The sequence below is a fragment of the Akebia trifoliata genome, chromosome 10 (genome assembly GCF_017979445.1).
Source record: "Akebia trifoliata isolate Shusen 1 chromosome 10, ASM1797944v1, whole genome shotgun sequence".
Classification (NCBI taxonomy): Eukaryota; Viridiplantae; Streptophyta; class Magnoliopsida; order Ranunculales; family Lardizabalaceae; genus Akebia; species Akebia trifoliata.
The window spans coordinates 25,956,955-25,963,157 of NC_141384.1; the positions used below are offsets into that span (position 1 = coordinate 25,956,955).

General features: G+C 35.6%; 1 pseudogene; it reads left to right on the plus strand.

Annotated features, from left to right (window-relative positions):
• The first annotated feature begins 4,092 nt into the window (after positions 1-4,092).
• LOC147393457 (14 kDa proline-rich protein DC2.15 pseudogene) lies at positions 4,093-4,835 on the plus strand (annotated as a pseudogene).
• The last annotated feature ends 1,368 nt before the right edge of the window (positions 4,836-6,203 follow it).

Here is a 6,203-nt window from a genome sequence, read left to right on the forward strand (position 1 = left end):
CACCTAGAAAATGTTTTGGTTCATGCTTTATGCATGAACTTAAGGAACATGATTGAATTTGTACTTCATGTACGAACTTAAGAAATTTTCTTGGGCTCATACATAAAGCACAAACTAATGACTGTTTTACTTACTTGCACTGGCAACATGAACCAGAAGCTAATGGGGACTTCCTACTTGCGATTTTGAGATATTACTCTCAGATTTGAGCCTAAATGCACCCAAATCAGCCAAAAACAAAAAACAAAAAAAAATTTATTTCAAAATCAAATCCTTTTTCCTTCCTTTTCCAAAATCTCACCATGTTTCAAAAGCAAAAAAAATGTACATGGACCACAAAATTTGAATGGAGCCAAAACCCTTTAGAAAATCTCGGATGACCCAAGCGGTCAAGGAATGTCAAAATCAAATTATTACATTTTCAATCGTCACGAATGATCAATTTAAAATGATCTAACTTTGAGGAAGTAATCACCATATAATTAAAATGAAGTTTAAAAAGACATAAATCGGGAATCCTCTCACTCTTCATTAGACATAAGCTAGGCCCACGATTCTTACGAGGCACATTGGGTATCTCGACTTGAGCCCATTAATTCAAATTCCAAGGCCTTCAAGCTTAGGCCGACTTTCATGACCAACCCAACAATGGACCCCAATGAGGTCAACCACCCGCAATAGACCCCAATAAGGTCAACAACCAACGATGAATCCCAACAAGGGCAACAACCTACCACGGACCTCAATCGGGTTCCTACTTCTTCATCAAACAAATCAGGCCAATACCTTTTTCTTGTACAAAATTGGGAACAAAATGATTTTCAAAATCAAATAAAGGACTCAAGAAGTCGAAGAAAATTTTCATCGCACCAATCTATTTCTATAAAATATTTTCATGTTAAACAAGTCTTTCATTAGAAAGTTCCAACTCCGTTGTTGATGTCATCTCCGAGCTGATAAACCTTCTCAACAAAAGAACATTTCCAACTCTGTGCTGATTCAAACTACGTGCTGGTGAAATTTCCTAAGAACTTTAAGAGTATTAAACTAGTTTTATGTTGATGTCAGCTCCACGCTAATGAACCATCTCGCAAGCCAATTGAGAAATGCCAAATTTCGCATCGATGCCAGTTTTTGGGATGTTGTAACCCGCTCTTTCAAGAGCACACAATCTAGCTTTGTGTTGATGCCAGCTCTGTGCTGATGTAACCTATTTCGAAAATACGTTATCCAGCTATGTGTCGATGCCAACTCCATATTGATGCCAACTCCTTGCTAATAAAACCTTATTTTCAGAAAATACGTAATCCAGCTCTATGATAATGCCGACCCTACGCCGACATACCCAACTCGGCTCCATGTCGATGCTAACTCCGTGTTGACGACAGCTCCAGAGTAATGCCAACTTCATGTTAACAAACCACACTTTAATTCAACTTAAAATTTGGGTGCCATTCTTAATAACTATCGGACCTAAGAAAACATCATGCATTGTATTCTTCTTTATAATATACCAACACGAGGTTTTTATATCTACAAGTGGCCAAATAAAAAAAATACAAACACCCTGAGAAGTCTCCATATTTCCTTCGATCTTTTTCAGTCATGAAAAATTCAAAAGACCCATAGCCCTGCAACGAAACTAGTAGTGGCTAATGCAAGGATAGTAATGTTATTGAAGACAATAGAGGGGTAGGAAAGAATGTTGATTGTCGTGTTGGCTAACACTAACTTCAAACAAGCACAAGTCGCCCAACACCAAACGTTTAGATCAAACCCTGAACCCCTTAAGTAATAATAACCGGGACAGTAAACCACTTTACCTCTTACTGTGTTGGGATATCAGGGCTCTCCGCTTTACATCTCACAAAATCGAGTACCTCCTGTGATAATCCTAAACAACAAAAGTAACTTCAGAGTCACCAAGGTCAAAAATACGATGGACGAAAAGATCATCTAGGAAATTGAATCTCTCCAAGAGGAAATAAGAAGAATCAATGGCACAAACACCTTGGGAGGGACTCGATTCAAGGATTTCAATTTCTATCCCAGCGCATAATTGATGGCTAAGTTCAAATGTGTAGAATTTGATAAGTATAACAGCGTGGGGTGCCCTCTATCACACCCAAAACTGTATTGTGGGTCAATGTGTCAGTTCAGCAAGGACGATACGTTATTACACCACAAAAGTGTTTTGAGACCAAGGTCTTAGGCCATTTTCTTATAAAAATGGGCCCTGGGCCAAAAGGTCTAGAGTTTTCAAAAATATTTAAGGGCATGGACCATGATAGGACACCTTCTTCAATAAGGGAACCTGTAAGGTTTAAGCCAAAATCAAATTCTCTCGCACTTGAAGGCACAAATCGGATTTTCTCGATTTTTATTTTTATTTTTTAAAACAACCGACTTCAAGGTTACCACCAACAGTGGAAGGAATAGGGTGCCTAACACTTTCTCTATTCTCTACTATGGACCCCTTTACGTAGATCTTAGGTAGACCAACACGCTTATCCATATGAAAGTCACTATCAAAAAAATAATTTTTCGAAACTATTTTTCAGATGCCCATTTACACCCTTTTCTTAAAAAAAAAAATGGTGGCTACTTTAAATCTAAGTAGTAAAAATCTTCGAACTCAAAAATATCATGTCTACAGATATAATATTCAATTGTCCACAAGCCATACTAATAAGATGGAATAAAAAATCTATGACTAATATAACAATATTTATATATTAGTATATAGCATTGGGTTCGGGTCTAATTAGGTTGCCCGAATCCTCAACCCAAGCTCAACCCGAATTGAGGTCAGGTTGAGATATTCTAACCTAAGCTCAACTCATCTTCTACATAATTCATGCTCTCTCATCAATCAGGTTGAGTTCAGGCCAACCCACCCAGGTTTCAACCCTAGGAAATGGTAACGAGTTAAAAATTGACAAACGTTAAAAAAGTTGATTACTACCCAAGTTAAAAGTTGATTGAGTTTCAAGATGATTTTAAATGTTGACGGGCATATAGGTTCGTTGTTCAAGTTGAATATGCATAGCAAAAAACTTCGTACAATCTAGATGGACTATACTTCTCTTGAATTGAAATGAAAGAGCAAATTAAGCATTAAACTCGGATCCAAATAGGCAATCGTAACTGTTCTTTATGATACATAGAAAGTGTTTTTACTACTAATAAAGGTTTTGTTTGGACAAAATAGAAAATAGGAAATAATAGTGGAAGAAAGTAGAAAGTAGTTTCCATTTACATTTTAAAAAGTTAAAAAAAAAAAAAAAAAAAAATTAATTTCAACTTTCAAAAGTTAAAATAAAAAAATAAGAAGACTTTTAAGTCTATTCAATGGGCTCCAACCTATCATCAATATTTTCTGTATATTTGATTCTCCTTTCATCTTTTGAAAGGGGGTCTCGAGACATTAAGAAAATAAAGTTTAGCAGACAGTCAAGTTGAAGGTTCCACTTAGCTAAGTGGTAAAAGCACGAGGAGAGTTGATCCCATGACCAAGGTTCAAATCCTGTTGAACTCTCCATTAACCACTAATCCCTTGCTTGCTTAGCAAAAAAAAAATTGGACAGCCAAGTTACCACGGAAAAAGTGTGTGTGTGTTGGGGAGGGGGAGAGAGAAAGTTAGAAAGAAGTCCCTCGTGCAGGGTGCATTAAGTAATTTTCCCTAATGAAAAAGATTTGCAGTTGAAAAGTCAAGTTGGGTGGTCAGCAGCATAGCCTATATGTCAAGCACGGTCCAAGGGCTTTAAAGTCTACATGTCTTTGTTGACCAAGTACAATCATAAGCAAGATAGGCCCTAAAGCCCATGGAGCCAGTCCAGCCCATTAACAGACCTTCTTCAGAGCAAACAACCGTTTTATAAGACTCTTGCAAAAGCCAGGAATAGAGTAATTTCTCAATATCATGTCCTCACAAAACTCCAAAAGTTTAATATCACCACCGCTTTGACAGCTAAAATCCCTGGCCACCTTTGCTTCACATGGGATCACCGATCCATCTTTATAGTTTATTTCATTTCTTAATACACCAACTCAAACAACTAACACTTCTTCCACTCTATAAATAACTACACTACCAAATCGTACACCCATCACTCATAAACACACTTTATTACTAAATACTACTACATACAAGTTTTGAGAGATGGGTGGTTCTAAGACTATTTCATCAGCTTCTCTCTTCCTCTCTCTCAACCTTCTCTTCTTTGTTATGGTCTCTTCTTGTGGTACTTGTGTTAACCCTAACCCTAATCCAACTCCCACTCCTACTTCTAGGGCTAGCTGTCCCAGGGATGCCTTGAAGCTAGGTGTTTGTGCTAAGCTGCTAGGTGGGCCGATCGGGGCAGTTATAGGCAACCCACCAGACCACCCTTGTTGTTCCCTACTCCAAGGTCTCATCGACCTTGAGGCCGCGGTCTGCCTTTGCACAGCAATAAAAGCTAACATCCTTGGCATTAATCTTAACATCCCCATTTCTCTTAGCTTGCTTATCAACACTTGTGGAAAGAAACTCCCATCTGAGTTCCAATGTGCTTAAGAGACTCTTTTCTTAACTCATCTCGGCTTAAGTGTTCTTGTTTTCATCAACTTTGAAGTGTTCCATTAAGATGATTTGTTGCTTCCGTGAAGACTTTGTATTGTTTTGTTTTGTTTTTTTTTGTTATCAACTTTGAAGTGTTTCATTAGGATGATTTCTTTCTTCCATGAAGACTTTGTTTTGTTATGTGTGAGAAGTGTTAAATAATTCTTACACTGAGATTTCTGTTCTCATTGTAACTTTTAAATCTTTATTTGGAGCTAATGTTCCATGTCTTCTTAGTTTTTTATTCTTCTTTTTGGCAATATTTCTTGCATATCTACTTTTTGGCAAATCATAAAAAAGTAGATTAGCTTTAAAATACCGAGTTTTTTCTTCTTCTTTTTGGCAATATTCCATTGATATGCAAGTAGATGAGCTGATAAACTCTTCCATAGATTTTTTTTTTTTTTTGAAGTGTTTTTACTTGCCTCCTCTTTAATGTAGCATATTAGAGATTCATCCCTGGAATTTGTTTATTTATTGTTACCATTCTTTAGCATTAGCTTTAACAAAGCCCATCAGAATGGGAAAATAAAAGTAAAACCAGCCTCTATGGCATTGATATTTAGAGTGGAATTTGAAAAACAGTACAGTAATATATCACATTGTGTCTGAGGTCGAGGATGCTAACTCTAAATTACTTGCTCCTAGAAGGTATTAATAATATGCCATAATAATAAAGTAGACAAATCTAAATTAAATATTATGTAATATAACATTAAGCTTCAAAAAGAATGAGAGAAAGACCCAAAAGAACATAGAATGGGAGAGATGAAAACATGTTCAATGGCCAAAGATATGATTTGACTTTGGACAAAGTGAAATGGAGGAATATAATTCGTTTAATTTGCCAACCCTTAATCCTTGAGATAAGTCTTTGATCATAATGATGAAATGTAACAAGAATAGTAAAATAATAAGATGGGATATTTCTGTTTATTTGATCAAATACAACTTTGATGAAGCAGACTGACTCGCCTCAGCCGAGTTTGGTTTTCAACTTTTAAGTGTTTCATTAATTAGGATGATTTCTTCCATGAAACTTTGTTTTTTTTATCTGTGATTGTGAGAAGTATTAATTAAATAAATCTTACACTAAGACTGTTCTTCTTGCTGTAACATTTAAATATTTATTTGGAGCTAATGTTCTCATTCATTGATATATATATATTGTAAGAGAGATTTATCGGGCAAACCTATTTGTTGCAATTTTATTATAAAGACTCCCCTATATTTACAAGTTTTTCACTCAACAAACATTAAAGTGGACCCCACATCATGTTAAATGATTAAATACCTTAATACCCTCATTTCTTATAATCAAATACCCATTTTACTGAAAAAAATTGAGTGCATTATAGGTATTTAATCTTTATAAAAGATGTGGGTACTACTCTATGATTTGTTAAGAAAGAAAAAGACTTTCTTTTATAAGTTTCCTCGCGGCATCAACTTGTTGCATCCAAAAACATGATCTGATGTGATAGAGTTTTAGAGGAAAAAAATTTATGAACTTTAGAAAAAAAAAAAACAAAAGTTACCTTTGACTGTTGAATTTTAATTTTAAATTTGAGAGTTCAGTAGCCATCTATTTTCAACACCATGG